The sequence below is a fragment of the Ictalurus punctatus genome, chromosome 2 (assembly GCF_001660625.3).
Source record: "Ictalurus punctatus breed USDA103 chromosome 2, Coco_2.0, whole genome shotgun sequence".
NCBI classification, from domain to species: domain Eukaryota; kingdom Metazoa; phylum Chordata; class Actinopteri; order Siluriformes; family Ictaluridae; genus Ictalurus; species Ictalurus punctatus.
Genome location: NC_030417.2, coordinates 18872147 through 18891357, shown reverse-complemented (window position 1 = coordinate 18891357; position 19211 = coordinate 18872147). Strand labels below are relative to the sequence as shown.

At 39.1% G+C, this 19211-nt stretch overlaps 1 protein-coding gene across 2 annotated transcripts in view; it reads right to left on the bottom strand.

Moving 5' to 3' along the window:
• rbfox1 (RNA binding fox-1 homolog 1) overlaps positions 1-19211 on the bottom strand; it is a 325104-nt gene that overhangs the window by 179426 nt on the left and 126467 nt on the right. The gene's annotated exons all lie outside the window — the stretch shown is intronic.

Sequence of the window (19211 nt, the reverse complement as noted above, 5' to 3'; positions counted from 1 at the left end):
ATGAGAGCTGTCGCAACTAGCTGAGGGAGAGAGAATAAAAGAAAGAGCGAGAGCGACTCGCTCTGTGTGTGTGTGTGTATGTGTGTGTGTGTGTGTGTGTGCCTCAGCGCTATTGTTCGCCGCACAGAACCCGTCAGCACAATTTTGCTAATATGCAAGCAAATCTACGGGAATGGTGCAGAGCAGAGGTCAGTGCTTATAATATAAATGACGCCTTATTTTCCTGCACACACACACGTTTTATTTTTTACACACTACTACTCCATATGCTCGAGTGTAGTAGCCAAATGTTGTGAGGTGTTATTAGCTAAATTGCGGCGTCAAACTATCATGCGTGTGTGTGTCTGAGAGAGAGAGATTGTGTGTGTGTCTGAGAGGGTTTTTTAAACATTAATATTTCTGTGCATTAATTACCCCAGTGCCCCAGCTCCCTTACTAAATAATTTAATGTCACGTTTGATAGACCCCCCCCCACCCCCCGTGCTAATTGCTAATTTAAGTGGCGATGATTTATTAGCGCCGTATCATTACTTTAGCTACAGATGCTAATGCAGTCACAACATGCTGTGTTCAGACTCAGGTTGTGTAAATCAGAGCTCATCGAAACCTTTTTTAAACATCAATAATACAGTGTGTTGCATTATTACTCAGCCCGATTTGAAAGTTTCCACTTTTGCATTATTGCATCAAGACCATTGTTTTCACTCCGACTACAAGTTTTATATTCTCATAGATACCGATTATGATACAGAAATGAGAAAGTTACATAGTATAAATCAAACACACAGTCTGCAGCCTGCTCCACTTTGAATGCCATCATTAATTGTGAAATATGTCCATATTGTCTGTTCTTTAGCATGACGATGTGCACTAGGTTTATATCATATAGTATCACCTGACATCGGATGTTGGTTTTGGGGCATTTTTTCAATGAGTAAACAAGCACATTAACGGACCAATACCTGATACCAGGATCAGTATCAATACATGCATAGTGAACACATGGAACTGTTACTTGTGATTATACATCACAAATCTACACAAAATAACCCATAATATTGAAGGGGGGATTAATATAGCTTGCAAAATCATTTAGAACAAAAAGGGGGGAAAAAACCGCCAGATAAACATGATGCTGCCACCACCATGCTTCATAAATTGCAAATAAAATCCATTTCAGTTCCAGGTTGTAACACTGCAAAATGTGGTACACTCAAGGGGTGAATACTTATGCAATCCACTGTAAGTTTCTAACCTGAAAAAACATGATGCTGCCACCATTATGCTTCAAAAATTCACAAGTGTACAAAAATACAAGTGTTCCAGGTTGTGGCACACTTCAGGGGGTGAATACTTATCTAATGATCAGGTGTTATGCTATGAAGCATAATAATCACCAGTTGCTATTTTTTTAACCGAACTAGCGGTGCATGAGCGTTAAGGCGATCGTCACCAATGCAGTTAAACACAAGTCATGCACTTTCTTGCTTGTTTAGGTTGAGGCACGTTGTTACATGATTGGTCATCTCTAAAAGCTCAATTGAATCAATCTCGTTGCAAATTACACCGATTTTACAGCACTACATGATAAAAGGCCATCGGGGGAAAAATAACAACGGTATTTCTCAAAACGTGGCAGAAAAATGAGTTGCCATAATTAAGGCATCACCTGCAGACATGGCTTTTAGACCTGATCTGGATTGGAATTCTTGTTATGGAGCGCTCGGAAGTGACACCTTCCTGTCACCCAACTGTGTATCATGTCCAGCTCGTTATGACCATGTAGGCTGGTCACCTCTAGCACACACACACACACACACACACACACACACGGTCCTAATGAGACTACGAGCTCCAATCTGGCTGCACATGAAAGCACATCTTTGCTCAACAAGCCGAAAACTGGCTCCGGAGACGTTCCTTTCAAGATGTTCCTGCTTTGAACGGTTGAAGGTTTTATCACAACGGGATGAAGTTCCGTGTCGGCTTAAAGGAAAAGTTCATCCTGAAACACAGTAAAGGTGTTTATTTGGAAATATTTGTCACTTGCAGTTGTATTAAACAGTGTGATTTTAGCGCGACGTTACGCTCACCGCCATGTTAATGAGAAATCCAGCATAGACGGAGTGGAGACACTGGAGCAAAATACTCCAAGTCCCAGAATGCACTGCATATGCTACAGCATATGTAAGCGAGTAAGATCGGTGAGTAAAATCATGAGCGTTGCAGTGCTGAAGCTTCGGAAGCTTGAGCAAGAGTGTACAGGTGAGGTGAGAGAGCTGGGCAGAATAAAGGACTAAAGTGCCGCCGCATCGCTCTCTTTACGTAGAGGGCTTTACGCCACTGCAACAGCATGTCAGAAAGTTGTGCCTCTTGTAACTGTGAATGCTCTAACGTAGGGCTAAAATGAAACACTCGTGCTTAGATTTTTATAAATCAGTTGCAAAACTTGGCAGAATGCGACACACATGGTCGCCGTTTGTTATGCGTGCCATTAACGTGAGAGAGGAAACAAGAACGGATGATCATGAGCGCTCGAACATTCTGTTGCTTTGTTACAGATAACGGATGATGCTAGAGGCCCTTTTGTTCGGGATCATTTCGCTTAAGCGGGAGACGATGCTAAAAAAAAAAAAAAACGGAGGAGTGATATCACGAATGACCAAGGAGTGCCTCCGCGTGGCACCTCGCTCAAGCACGGGGTCTCGGAATGTGAGCATGGGTTATAAATAATTTCCTTTGCAATTTATAGACTTTGTTTCAGGAAATGGTGTACAATCTCTAGAGCCTTTTAGCTATAAATCCTGCCTGCACTAGAAAATCAACAATATACAAGATTGTGTAAACATGTGGGAGGAATAAATGTCTTCCATTCACACTGGTGTGGAATTATATCTACATAGAATTCGACAAGCATGAAGGCGACGCCATGCAATGAATCAGGAAAGGCAGGACAATTGCTTTTTTTTTTTTTTTTTGCTCCGAAAATGCCAAACACAACCTCGCATCAATAAAGGATTAGCCCTGCAGTGGCGATTGTAGAACGCCTGAGCAAATAAGCAACGGTTTATTCTCTGCATTCTCTCGCTCTGCAGTCATCCAAACAATAACTCATTCCTGTGCCCGTCTGAGCTGGCAAAGCATCGTGGGTACGAGTGACAGTGAGCAATGGAGCCCAAGGCGGCTGGGAAAAGCCGTGTTGTTATTATCTAACCAAAGCGATATGGTGCACCTTGAAGGGAAGACTTGGATCCGCGTCCCTATCTTTTACCCGATTCCCCCGAGTGTGAAATCAGTCACCTATCTCTAAAATGCAAACCCTCTGGCCTCTTTATTCACACGGCCGACAAAAGATTCGCTTCTACGCCTCGTCCGGCGTCGTATCTTTTACCTCCACCGTTATAGGAATCGTTCTTTTTTTTTTTTTGTTCCTCTCGTCTCTCGTTTTCTCTCTATATGGGTTTCCTGTGCAACAGTCCGATCTGATGAAATCAATATCTGGCCCTTTACAGGCATTAAAAACCAGGCAGGCGGAGACTGCTGATACGACTCGGTCTTATCGAAGCCTGAAAAAGCGCAGAGCTAGGAGAAAAGTGAGAAGTGCTTCTCTCTCCAACATACACCCACCCACCCCTCCACCCTTTATTTTTTTCTTACATCATCACTCGGATGTCAACATCTGCATACTAGTTTTAAACAAAGGCATTCATACGTGCAACAACATGTAATACCTAACACTATATCTTAGTGAAGATCCATTTTGTGATCAAAGATTTGACATTCCAGCTAGCTAAACTAAGAAAAGCTAGTAAAATCCTCCAACCCCAACAAAAAAAAAAAAAATAGTAAACAATGAAAAACACGAATCTAGACATTTGATCTGCTGCACAAAATGTTTGAATGTGCACGAAATAGCTGAATCTAAAGTGGCAGAACATTTATGGTAAATATAATAATTATATATATTTATTATATATAATGAATTTTATACTATATTTTGTGACTCCTTTTTTATTATAATTTTTTAAAAAAATGATAACTATATACAACAAAGCCCCAGATTTACCCAGAATCATGAAATGAAAAAGAAGAAAAAAAGTTATTACTATCGACAAAAGCAACAGACAAAATAAGAGCCATAACCAAAGTAACATACAGAGGGTTACCAAGAACACTTAAAATCTCTAAAGGTCTGATAAAGCCTGAATAACGTCTATTTTTTATATTATCTTGTAGAACATCTACAGAAGCTCTACATCTACAAAATGGCTTTCTCCTCCAGCTTATCATACCAGCTCTTCAAATCCATTCGTTTCATTAGTGAAGGTTTTACACAGTAGCTGAATGGTCAACGCCGCCGTGTTGTTACATTCATCCTTTGTTCATCCTGTATGATGATTTGCTGGCAGATACAATCTCCTAAAGCCAAGGTTATTTTTTGAGTTTGCGACAGAACTTTTTCTTTGTCTTTTTTATCAATATAAAGTATCCCCCAGAGCTGAAGACCAAACCTCATTTTCAACCCAAATCCCAAACAGAACCTTATCATACTGTATTATGGAAGTCCTGACAAGGTGTGCAGAGACATCAGTCTGTACTTCAGACCCAGCGAGCACCCCCCTGCCCCCGTGTGGAGGGTGCGAGTAAGCTACGAAACGCGCACTTCAATTCCACGTTGCTAATTAAAAACCTTAATCTCGTGACATTTCGGGTCAGACGGGGTTAAATCACTTGAAGTGCGCTCACTTCAGGGACAGTATCTCTGTTCGAAAGCGAACTCTGTGATTAATCCTTTATATTCTTCAGAGGAACACCTTCATTATAAAGCCGCAGGCTGTAATGCACAACCTGTGAATAATTATAAAGCAACTGTAATGTTTATTAACAATTTATACATGCTTATAATGTCATAATTTAATCAAGCAAACGGAACATTAGTCTTAATTATTATTAAGTAAGTTTAAGCGCATAAGACACTATTAACCTTATTTTTGTAATGTTATGAAAGAAACTCCGGATAATTCCAGATCATTACAAAAACACACACTGCCACTGTGAAGGGAATCATTTTTAATGCACCGATACTAAATTTCTCAGCCGATACCAATAACCGATTATTTAGAGTGATATCGGCCAATGCCGATAACCGATACTGATAGTTCTGCCTTTTATGCCTTCTTTTAAATGAATAATAATTAATTCCACAATTCTGAAAGAAATGCAAATAAAAACTTTATTCTCTCCATTTCAACAAGTTGTTTCACAGTAACTGGTCTCAAACAGAACACACATTACTCTAATTAACATTAACACATGAACTAAATTCTGAAGATTCAAGTAAGATTTCTTAACTTATTGAACGTTATTAATTCATATAAACATTGACTGAATTCTAAAAAACTCCTGTTAGTCTGACATTCACTCACCACAAACAAAAGTATATCTACTTCATCACTGAACACCAAACTGGTAATATATAATATCAACTTTTTTATATATTTATATTAACTGGATATGAAATACACTACTCTACAAATATATTTTTTCTGTGCAATATACACTTTTTGCCAACTCATCTTCATTTAAATCTTTCAGCAGTGTACTGGAACGTTAATTCAGATCGAGCAGCATGGGAAAATAAAATTAGATTCGACGCCAAAACTCCCGCTTCACTGCTGCAGAGTCCGGTGTAAAATTTTAGCAGTGCAGAGCTTACAGAGATTACAAACTGCAGTTTTGTCATCATTCCACACAAGAGACATCACCTTTACACACAGCACCAAATCTATGTTTTCCCGCCCTCTTTTGATTGACAGGATATAATCGGCCCTGATCATCGGATCAAGATTAGTTTTTAAACTAATCTTTAATTTTTATCCATTTATTGTTATATTTAATGATGATGAAGGAATGTCAAAGTGAGTTCATTTTATCATCTACGTTAACACAGCTATCACCAGCCCCTCTCTCGAAGCTAATAAGACAGAAATACGGCCGTAAAAAAAAAACAGACAAACTCTCAGAAAACTTAAAGCTACAACTTTACTTCTGACTGTTACAAAGGACTGACACTGGAGACTCCTTCCATAAATGTTACTTAAACATATAGAAAGCTTCACCATTTCAACAATCCGTTTCTGCACGTCGTCTGCCAAACAAATCCCTGTCAATGAGCGGTTACTATAGCAATGATAACTGCACCAATAAGAATCCAGAATTCGCTGCGTTGGTGTTGTTTATAATTATTTAGCCGGTAACTTACGATTCAAGGTTTTCAAGGAATTATATATCGAACATTATTAGACTTTTATAAAGCAGTCATTAGTTAGAGTATATTAAAATATTTGCAAGGAATCATGTCTCAAGTAATGTTTCTCAGTGGACTGACATTTTCCAGTCGCCGTGAGCGTTTAAACCGTTCGATCATGCTCGGTGATCTCTACAATGAACAGCTTGACAAACAACATTCAAAACATGCCGGGTCAACACCATGGCTGTAAATGATTCGGTTGGGTTTTTCTTTTTAATGGTCATTCATTATTAAACCAAGCATCAGAACTGGTGGAGAGGACTGGAGGCGATTGCTGTGGCTGGTGCTGATATTTGTAGATAAATGCCACGTCCCTGGAAGTTCTCCCCGTCGTGAATTATTAGCAAAGCTTCATTGATCTCCATTGAAATCACAATAATCTCCAGTTTTCATCCAGGTCTTTCCCGGACGCTCGGCTGCAACTGTTATCGCAAAGGTATTTTCCCATCCCTTCTGTTTTTTTTTTTTGCTGGACTCTAAAATGATTTCCTCCCATCCTTCCACTGCAGTGTGTGCGTGTGTGTGTGTATGTGTGTGTGTGTGTGTGCAGTATTGGTTTTATAGGCTCAATAAAAAGACTAAAGTCCCCTCCATGACTGCAAAGCTCTGTGCCATATGTGGACAAACTCGATTCCTTTTACAGTGATGAATACTCTGATATAATAAAGACACGTTTATGGAAGAGCTTCTCCGCTTTTTCGACGGCGAAGAATTTCATTACGGAGTCTGCGGTCGTCGCGGGTCGTACTCGGCGTAGCAGAGCATAACGGAGTGCTGCAATCGTTCAGCGAGAGCCTACATGGATTTTTTTCTGCGTTCGTTTCTCATCTTCGGTTGTTTTGAAAAAACAAAACCAAAAGTGCTTGCATGATAAAAGATAAACATTCCATGCTTATCATTCAAGGTTGGTGCGTTTAGATCGGAAAAGATAAAATGCTAATATTCACAGTAGTGCTTAGGCTCCTGCTACGCATATAGAAACGCATTATATGAAAAAGACTATGCATTGCAAATCCGGGAAAGATGAACGCCAATGCAAAGATTTGGTGTTGGGGAAATTGAAAATAAAATCTCCAAACACAACTCTTTTGATAGACGTCAAAAGTCGATCTGTCGTTCTGACGATGCCACGTAGCAATCAAATGCTAGAACGCAGTCAGTGCTTGTCAGTCATCGATGACACCAGACAAAAAAAGAAAGTCAATTCGAAACGCAGAGCACTGGAATCGCCAAATAAACAGCGAACAACACGGCGAGTAGGAAATCTAATATCGAACACGCAGGACTGAAACCTCCCAGGACGCGGTGTGAATCGGCGGAATCAAATGAGATCGCCTCTCCGTGACACGGGCCTTGTTCCTTCTTGCCCCGGTGCATGCTGGGATAGCAAGCAGGGTCAGAAAGGCTGTCTCTCTCTCTCGATTTGTGAGCTATAATGAAATGCAGCAGCCCTGCTTGTCACAGGTCAGCAAGCCGTCGTGCACTGCAAATGCCAAGCCCATTCGTTATGAAAATGCTATGCATTGATTTGTCATACGTCGCAAAGCTCTGTCGAGAGGGGCCATTTTTAAATCTGTGCTGTGCAGCACCGCGCGGACCGTGGCGTTACCATTAATACCTTTCACACGGGCTGAGATTAGAGAGTTTTAGAGCAGCATGAATAACGTGACGCTGAGCCTGGCCGAAATTAAAAACAGAATGACATAAAACGGTTATAATGCAATAGGAGTAAACTCCTGAGTAATACATTCTGAGATATATAGCATATTTTGTCATTAATGTCATACAGAAAAAAAATCCATTAAGTCTTATTCTGACACAATTATGAAAGCATCGTAAAGTACTTGGTCATGACATTTGTCATAATATTTGTTGTGAAGTACATCATAACATTCATTGTATGCACTACTACTACTAGGCATATAAAATAAAAACAGCATGTGACATAAGCTGTCATAGCATTGAACATTATGGCAGCATTAATTCACAGTCATTCATAACACGCTTATGACATGTTATAATCCAGGTCCATGACATCATGGTAGCTATCATGACAACTAACAGTAATGGGTAACCTGACAATATTATTATTGTACTGCACAAGAACTATTATGACATGAATATGTCAGTGTTGTGATGCAGGGTTCAAGTAACCGCCTTCTCCACTTAATTTGAACCATGCATTATGTCATAGACATGTTATAGCAGATGTTGGTACGCGGCCATGACATTTCCTATAAAAGTATTTGGAAAATCTGACATAAGTCACAAGTCGTGAGCTGGTAATAACAGCTGTTATGAAGTGCACACTTTGTCAAACCATGCCCAAACCAGAACACTAAACGTGACATTAGAGTAGCTGTTATGACAACTGCAACTTACTGAAAACATTATTATTTCACTGCATGTGAAAGGTTATGACAAGATCTCATAAAATGTCTATGACAAGGTTATGACAGCCTTGTGATGCAGAGTTCAAGTGTTACCATGCATCACTATCACATTATTTTAGATTATAGCTGATGTTATTTGATGTTACATGACAGGTTATCGCCAATGATACAACCGTGCCACGTCAGCATTATCTGTCATTGCTATATTATTTAATGTTATTACAGCTTATAACAGTCGCTTACCTTCATGTCACAGCTTTTGTCTAGCAAAATACCAATGTCGCATTATCATTTTCTGGCCATGTCTCCTGTCATGTTTGTCATCCTAAGTACAATATTCCTACCTGTGCTAATTTACATGCATTAATATATCATAACTCATTTATGAGTTTACTCATTATGTTATTTCCAGGTTCCTGACAACATCATACAGTACTAGGTTTTGACATTTCCCATCATGTATCTGGAAAATGTGACATAGGATGTTAATAACAGCTGTCAAGAAGTACATATCATAACATCTGTCATAAGACATACACTAACTACTTTGAATAGCATTGAACATTGTGGTAGTTATCATGATAAACAGATAATGCTGATATTATTGCACTTCATGTGAATTGTTATGACAACTCATGACATGCTTATGTTTATATCAGTCTTATGATGTAGGATTCTATTAAAATGTTCTCTCATCACATGTTCATGACAAGACAGTGCTATCAACGAATCTACTTTATTTAAACCCTGCATCAAGTTATAAACATGTTATAGCACATCATATGCTGTCATGAAAGTTTATGTCTAGCTATATACCAATATTGCATTATCATGACTATTTAACAATTTTCAATGACGCATGTCGTGTTTAATGTTTAATTGTGCTAATTCTCATGTGTTAATAACTCCTTTATAACACATTTATGACACGATCAGTAATTTGATGCTATGACACATTTTTAAAATTGCTTTGTAGTGAGTTTACGGCATGGCAGGGGGAGACAAACGCTGTTTCAAATGTGCCGCGATGTTTCAGACATCAGAATTTCAATCCACATGAACTGTTATGACAACTAATGACATCCCTCACGACATGTTTATGACAGTTCTCAGAAATGGTTGAGAAAATGAACTTTCCTACAGGTTTGTTCCCTACAAACTCCTCTAGGTATTAGTATGTTATACTTTTATGACATTGCTGTAATTTTATGACTAAAATTCATGTTGTAGTTTATTGAAGTTTCATACTGTACAGTACAGTACAGTACAGTACAGTACAGTACACTAATAAGACATGAACAAGGAATTGATCTAAATGTATTATTCAAGAATTAGCTTTTGCTCGTTGCCTCCCAATAGAATACTAGAACAGTTTTAGCTGTGAGTTTAAAAGCTGACTTAAACTGTAAACACCGTGGCCGAGATGTTGCTACGAATTTGGCAGAATTGTACAAAAAGAGCCTTTTAAATGTTGCGAGCTTACATTCCGATTCATTTTTGAGGAAGCACGGATGCCAAGGTTCGCCAAGCCAAAGGCTCAAAAAACCAACCTCGCTTCTGTGTCACGCTTCCTGCACGGAATATAATCGAGGGCAACCTTTATCAATCAATTGAATAAACTGCTTTCAGAGCATCCATTGAAAGCCAACTCCGAGCAGGAGGTGCCTTCGCAAGCACTTTTTTTCTGGGAGCAGGGGCGGCTGAAGATGAGAGAAGCAATACTGTCAGGCCGGCCAGTTTGGATGGCGTTTCTGCTGCATCAATTCGTTCACCAAAACCACAATCCAAATGGAGGAGGGCCAACTGACAGTCGAGCAAAAAAAAAAGAAAAAAGAGAAAGCACTAATGCAACACTTTTTAAGAGGGTTGGAGATAGGGTAATGGACAGGGTATGAAAGGCATCATGGATATGATTTCCTTTTCACAATAATCCAACTGAATAAAATCTTTATGTACTTTATATGATTTTATGAATAAAATCTTTACAATACAAGACAGAGCTACGATTTCAGCGACAAAGCAACAGCAAAGTAATGTGTTGATGAGCAAAGTAAAATAAGTAAAAACGAAGTGTGTTCAAAAATGTAGTCCATCATTCCGAGGCAGGTGGATTTAAGTGCAAATTAAATCTTTATTAACGATATAACAATCCTCAGGCGCAATCATAGGCAGGCCAAACTTGTCAAAAAATGAGGAGTTAGACTAGTGTAGAAAAAAAACAACAATCAAAAATGAACAAATGAAAAAAGGTTGAAAACCAGGAGATAATCAGAAAACACTTCAAACTGAAAACCGTAAACCAAAATCAAAATCTCAAAAAGAACGTGTACAAATGAAACGCTTTTAAACACGCTGAGATAATAACAGAAAAACAGGAATCAGCCAAATGTGACACAATAAACGGGAATGATACGTAATCGAATACAAAAACAGGCAAGTCGAAAAACTAGACTTACACAGAAACAGGAAAACATGGCTCACAACATAGCAATAAAAACACACCCACACACACACCGCGACAGGACAAAGCAACAGCAGAGTGTAAACAGACACTAATTAGATGAGAGACACAGAACAGGTGCACACATTAGAGGAACAAACCAATGAGGCATAGACAGGACTAGAATCAAAACAAAGGCATATAACAAAGCAAACACTAGTTGGGAAGTTTGTGACAAGCTACATTTCAAGATTCTATGCAAATTACATATGACAAGACAAAGCAACAAATCCAACCGGTTGGGTTGAACGATTCTATGGACCAATCCTATGGCACGATGTTGTCATCCTTGCTCACAACCTTAGATCCTACCTGTGATTAGTTCCCATTTACTGTCTGATGCACAAAACCAAAAGAAAAACTTATAATTATGGTTTCATTATATTCGTTCAAATAGAGATATTAGGACGAAAAAGAAAGCTTGGAAGGAAGTACAGAGATTGATGGTGTCTCTGGTGGGTATACATAGCTAATACAGCTAGCGCTCTTTGCTAATCTGATAATAAAGACAGAATCAAGGCTTGCATGTAGCATGTAAATCAAACATCTGTTTTAACACTGAACAGTGTGTTATTTCATTGGTACTAAACTCGTTTCATTAACTACATAAAATAAAAAAATTAAAAACACTAGACAGGCCGCACCTACAAGCGACAAAAGATGCAAGTGCTCACAAGAGACTAGCTAGTGTGAAACTAAGGTAAGGCACCATACACACCCCCAGCACATCAATGCATATTAAATATCATAAAAAGAAATTTCCAGATTAAAATTAAACCCCAGACAACTTCTTACCAGGAAATCTACCATCTGTCTAGGTAAATAACCCAAGGCTGGATGCTATGTTCCTAACAAACCAGCTATCACGCCTAACAGGAGCATGTAGGAGGCTTCACTTTGATCCAGCACAACATAAAACACCTCCTCGCAGCTTTAATAACAGCTTTCCAAAGAGCATGAATTGTTCGGGACGCGCCCTCAACACGAACAGCCAGGGTGCTTTTGTAATGTTGCGATAAGGAATAATCTCCTGCAGCCAGATGATGCACCAGAAGTTGGAGGGTGAGTCAGGATGCCCTAAAATCGTACGCATCTAAATAAATCCTCTGGTACGAGAAAGTTGAAGAAAGTTAGAGCAGAAAAGTATCAAGTATGAAAGTTCAGAATTGAAAAAAAAAGACCTCAAATCACACATTAGTGTCTCTTTCACCAAAGAACGGAGGGAAACATGAGCTAAGGTGAACAAACAACAGTTTAGCTTCTAATCTTTCAGATACTAGCTAGCACTATACAAAGTAGCTGAATGCTAATCGCTAGCTTTCACAATACTAACTGGCATGATAAATATAATACAAAGTGTATGTGGTTGCAGATAAATTACGAGGTCTCGTGCTCATTATCATGTCTCTTAAAAGCGATGTACGTTAGTGCGTAACCTCGAACAAAGTTTAGGTCATTCGGTGGAACTGGACAGACCTCTACATATCACTACCAGAGATTGGAGAATAATTTCGGCTCATTTTAGTGGGTGTTCTAGATATCTGGTGTGTTCTAAATATGTGAGAAACAAAACACTTTTAAACACTTTTATAAGAGTTGCTGTTACAGGAAAATAATTAACAACAGGGTGATGTGATAAACGGAAGTTGTGAAGCGCTTTATTCCTCTTATGCCGCAGCAATCTGCCAAAGCTAAAACATTTATTATTTACCAAAGAACAAGAAGTAGGGGTTTTTTTGTCCATTTTTAGTTATGTTAATAATATTGTGGAACATCCGTGAAACGAATTAGTTCCTGTTACCTTTATATTATGGCAGATGTAAATATGCCAGATGGCATATTTACGTTATACGTTATATGCCATAAGTTATGGCGGATGTAAATAGCCGTTTCCTCACCTGCCTCTCTTTAGGAGTTAATAAGACAAAATAAAAATGATCATCTTACAGTGAAACTGCAAAGTGTAAACTCTGGGGTCAAAAAAAAAAAAGAATGCTGCAGCTTTACCTGACACTGGAGACTCCTTCGAAAAGTGTTAAATACAATGCCTCCTTACAGAAAACTTCACCATAAGAATGTTTAGACGCATTTTTTTACGTTTGTGTGTTACCATAGTAACGCTAATGTATTACAATGCGAGCATTACTATATAAAGCCATGATTTGCAGCTGCACTACTGTTAGAGCTGCTGTTGTAGGAATGAATCACCTTCTGACCAATCAGAACAGAACTCAAATGCTGAGGAATATCAAGTCATGATTTGAAACTTTAAGTAAGACTGTAAGTGCTATTTTGTTCAAATGAACGGGAGTAAAAATGGAACAGAGTGATATCGGCTCCTCGAGGGAAATTTCAGCCTGTTTCTGCGGTGTCTATTCCTTCAAGACCATCCACGTTTCAATTAAACATCCGATATTCATCACTTTAATATCAAAAAATTCAATCTGCTGTAGTTACACCAGAAGGCAATCAAAGATTCTCGGAACGATCTTAAAGTGATGGGTTTTTTTTTATTTTATTTTATTTCCAATTCACAGAATATAACTTATAAGCAATTATTTAGTTATTTTCTTATTGCTTTTGATATGCAGCGTGGATGAATTAGATAAACGTGAAACATAAAGGAAATGCATGCTCTTGATAATGTAATATACATTATTAGTAGTTATTTGGCAAAAAAAAACCCCCAACAACAACTACGGTACAAAATAAGAAAAAAGTCCACACAAATCCACACTCATTAACACTAATTAAACGGTGCATTCCCTCACAGAAAAACATACAACATTTATCATTTATGAGGAACTCCAGACCTCTCCTTAACAAGTTTGTTAAATAATGTTTTTCATAACTGGGAATTATTCTAGGGAGCACAATTGCCACAATCCTCATTTCTTTAGTCACTGCCCGTTAGATTATGACCGGTTAAAAAGAGATTAATTTCCTGATAAAGCCGCACAGTGGGGATGCTTTAAATTTATAGCGCGGGCAATTAAGTGCGGCGAAGTCATTCCTTTGCCTGGGACTGATTCTGAAGCGATAATGGCAGGTGAAGAGGCAGATAATGAGCAGACCAGGACACAGTCACTTAGAACACTCGAAACGAGACTTTTCCAGCATTATGCATCGCACTCGACTTGTCTTAGAGATTCACAATTTTTCTGCGTCAAAATCATAATTCAGTAGTTCCATCACTAGTTAGTAGTGCGAGTATAAGTGCAGAGAACCTTCACCATCAGACTTCTCATCTTAAACCAAAAAACAAACCAGCACAAAACTCTTATTAAAGATTTATAAACAAGAACGGCGTACACACACACACGCACACACACACATATACAATAACGCATGGTGCACGATACAGAACCAGCAAACACACACGCACAGCATCTTGAAAACCGGGACATAGACGGATGTTACATACCCACAGATACATCATCATTTTGAACGAGGGGTCAGGTGCACTCGTTTCTCGAAAGCGAAGCCGAGTCTCCCAAGTTCTAAAATCCGTCCTGCTTCTCCCAGTTCTGCTCTTCTCGTCTATATTTTACAGAAATCGCTCTGGAGCGCTTGTTAAGAGGACGCTCGGAGAAAACAAGAGGGAACTGGATCTTCACCGAGGGAGAAGAAAGAAAGAAAAAAAACACGCTTCTAGCAGATCTCTTTGTGGTGGGTTTTCTTTTTTCTTTACTGTGTATCTGTCTAGCTCTCGCTCTGGCAATCCGTGGCTCAGGCAACAAATCTTGACGTGAGCATTTAATGAGAAGATCCGTGCGCAGAGGAAGTCCAGCAAAAGTGTGCTCGCAAAGTAACAGAGAGGGAACGAGAGAGAGGGAAAAGGGGAGAGAGAGAGACAGAGAAAGATAGAAAAGGGGAGAGAGAGAGAGAGAGAGAGAGAGAGAGAGAGAGAGAGGAGGTGGACGGTGAGGGGTGGGGTGATGGTGATGTGATGGGGGAGGCTTTTCTAATCACACACACAGTGTTGGGGGAAAAAAGGCAGCACATGCGCTAGTGTGTGGCACAAATGACAAGAAGATGATGCCTTAAATGACAAAAAAGAAAAGACTTTCTTTCTTCCCTAAACCTGGAAATCAAACTTGAATCAAATCTCATCTTCTGTTAGGTGGGATGGTTTTACAAGCAACCTGGCTTCCTAAGAACCAAGCTACAGGAAACACACTCCAATCTCAGATGTGCAGTGAAAGAGTTAAAAATAAAAATGATTTTAAAAAAAATGGCTGGAGAGAAAAGAGAAAAGCTGCAGAGGGTGTTAAACGCACCTGACTCCTGCTTGGACTTTTCTCTCTCTCTCTCTTGCTCTCTCCCTCTCTCTCTTTCCCTCTCCCTTTCCTTCTTTTCGAGGAGACCAAGGCCTTCCCGCTCGTTCGCCTCTGACGCACTCGCTCTCTCCTTCCTGCACTTTCCTACAGCCATCTACTGACACCGAGTCGCTACTGCTGTGCCGTTCTCGTGTAAATATGACAAACAAACATCGCAGCTACACACCTACACTAATTACTCCACTTCAGCTAGAGGTGCGGAAACAACTTCAATTCCAACACCGTTCCCTCGGGGGGTCTCGCAGAAATCTCACAAGGGAATAGAAATACATGTTCGGAAATAGAACCGGACAGGACAGGATATTGCAAAATGATGCAATCTCTGTTCTTATTTTATTTGCGATTATTTCATGCATGGTAGTTAGGTGCACCGAAATATCCATGTCCTTGCATTCACATCACATCACATCACATCAGAGCTCGAATGAAATAATAAGGAAAGAGGAAGTTGGAGAGAGGGTTATTGACTTATCCGAAGATTAACCTCAGGGATAAAGGTGCTTCATTTAAGCCTGGGCAAAGAGTGCAGGAGATCACCATCACGGCCCCTCGATAGAGGATTGAACACTTTCAGCAATCCGGTCTCACGGCACCAGATTTATAAGAGTCGACCTGAGTGAAAAGTCCTAGATTATTCTTGCATGTTAGAATTCTTACAAATTTGATGGTACATGTTATGCATGACAAACTAAACGGTGTTTTTTTTGTCTCTTTTGTAAGCATACTTAGAAGTTATATGTAAAATATTACACAGATCTTTTCAGAAATCCGGTCTCGCAGCACCAGATTTATAAGAGCTGACATGTATAAAAATTTTCGGCGGTGAAGGTGAGATTGTGAGGTGAGTTTAGCGGTACAAAATCCTACAGAAATTCTCTTGGAGCATTAGAATGTTTAAAAAATATGATGTTACATCACATGGTAAAGGATGCTTTTGGTCTCTTGCGAGAACCCTTAGAGATAAAACTCCACAATAAAGATGATTCTTTTGGGTCAAGCTTCTAAGCAGAACCATTTATAAAAGCAAAGAACACCTTGAGTTTGTGATAATGTCATTAAATTTGCATATCATGAAAACAAATCCACATTTCATAACATACTTTTCTGTTTGACTCGAAGTGACCAGTCAAATTATATTAAGTTTGTTGTTTCATCATTATGCATCCTGATCCTCCTTGACGTCCAAAAATGGCTACATTTGTTTTCCTATCTGTTTTGACCTGCAATTACAGCAGCATGACACCTTCTTTACTTATTCCATAGCAAAAAATAATAATAAATCTCCAAATCTACATACACATAGCTGAATCAATACCATATTAGTGCAACTGTCACTTTATCTATCAATTCCAACTGACAAAATGGGTTTGCAAAATAGTAGGCACTAGGTTCATCCCTTTATTATTTGGTACAGTACCAATACACAATCTGTGAAGAACAGCGCTTTTTGGATGCATGGCATGACATCGAGCAGTAATACCTGTAAACAAGGAGCTGTTCTTGTACTGTATACAATAAACGATGCACCACAAAAGTATGCTAATCACAGCACTCCGGTCCTTTGAATGTCTGGTTTTATATATTGATGTGGTGTTCCATCAGGAAGACATCATGTGTCAGGTTCAACCAATCACATTTTTGGCATGCAGCACTGACAGCGTGGCTTGCTTTAACCAATCCCTGGTGCGAGCCCCAGACTACCATTTTCAAGAGGTTCAGGTTCACACAAAGTGTGAAAACAACCTCAGCACTGTTTGTCTTTACCCTTCTACACTTTTATGCTGTGATGAGTTATGAGATATAATTCCACTATCCGGGGTCACCCAGACAGGATCTCCCCTTTTTGGGTCTCGTTCCTCTCTAGGTTTCTTCCTGGAGGTTTATCTCCTCTATGTAGCTTGTTCATTAAGGATCTAAATATACATCCCTATTCCTATAAAGCTACTTTGTGACAATATCTATTGTTAAAAGCACTATACAAATGAAAACTTTTCAGAATGCAACTTTAGTGTTAGTTAGCGGGTTATTATTCTATAATTGTAGTTTGTAAGTCATTTTGACTGGGAAATGACCCGAGATACGAGCAAGCTTTTAACGGTTAAAGCACGATTCTTTCTAACCTAATGGTCCCTACAGAGAAGGTGGATGTTGCTTCTGCTCCCTTTCTGAGGCACACTTAACCTGTATTGGCCTGTAAAACCCAACCACATCACTGTAAGTAGAAAAGTGACTGTAAGTGTCGATCCAGCAGTGGCCCTTCGAGGGAAAAGGGCCAGCAATTATGAAATTGCAGGCTGAAACGATGGCTCATTACCGAGACTGCATAGCTCTCAGCTTAATTGGACGCCGTGTCTGAGCGTCATATCCCAATCAGAACTATTGATCATGTTGATCTGCGGCAAGGTGTGAATGAAGACGAGACATCACTGGTGTTAAACCATTGGAGGGGCGACCAAAAGACTCGATGAAGGTAAGAAATGATCCCCCCCAATCTTATCAGATCTGCTGGAGAGAAACGGGAGCGAATAAAAAGCCCATTTGTGATCTTCCTGATCCACTCGCCCGCTCTAATTTCCATAAAGTTCAGATCATTAAAAGCAAATAAACAAGCGAATGCAGGCTGCAGGAATTAGAATGATGACGGCGTATGAGCGCCAGCATCAGACACATTAATCATCCCACAGCGTTCAGACTCAAAATCCCTCAACAAACCATGATAAATTACAGGGAGGTTCAGAGGAACAGAATGTTACACAAATCTCTCCCATATGTACTGTACGATTCATCTCCTTCTCCATACTTCTGCACACACACACACAGATGAGCATTTTGAAGAAATGGTACGTAACAGAATTTGAATGTTCGTGAGACAGATCGTGTTTGTGTGACGGAGGTAAAAGTTTTAATTTGTTAAAAATACTTTGTAGTTTTTAACAAATTTGTAGTTGTAGTTGACGTGCGGTCACACAAACATAATATCACAAGATTATCACAAAAGGTTAGAGCAAATGTCACATGCACCCCCAATGTAAAACTTTCCTGAATTAAGCTAAACAGAACCAGGTAAATTAATTCAAAAATATCTCAGGATCAGAAATATTAACTGCATGATTGAGATTTAAAAATAAATAAATAAAAATAATCATCCCGCACAAATCTCTAGTTGAGTCTGATCATGAACTAGAGTGATGTAGCTGATGTTTAGGCCACGCCTACTTCTGTTTTCAGTCTGAATACAGATGCAGATAGTGCCACTGTGTTGCAGCTCTAATCTCAAGGTGGATCATAGATAATGAAGAAGGCAGTTCTTCCTCTGCTCGACATTTTAAAAAAGGAAATAGGTGTGGCATTAAATCTGAGCAAGCATAAAAGGTGAGCTAAGGGGGGAAGGAGATTTTCAGGGTTGTGGTAATGCCTAAAACACTTTCCTTAACTTACGTTTTATTTTCCAACCATTTTTTTAAGTCCAAAAATAAAATAAAATAATAATTATTCACCAACACAAGATTTCTCTTTTCTTGTTTTTTTTTTTTTCCAAGAAAACTGATTAATTGAGTGTGTTTAATAATCCATAACCAGAACAGAGCGAATATCAGAGTAATGCAAGCATAAAAAAAAAAAAATGTATACAGATTACTGAATACAGATAAGCACACACACACACACAC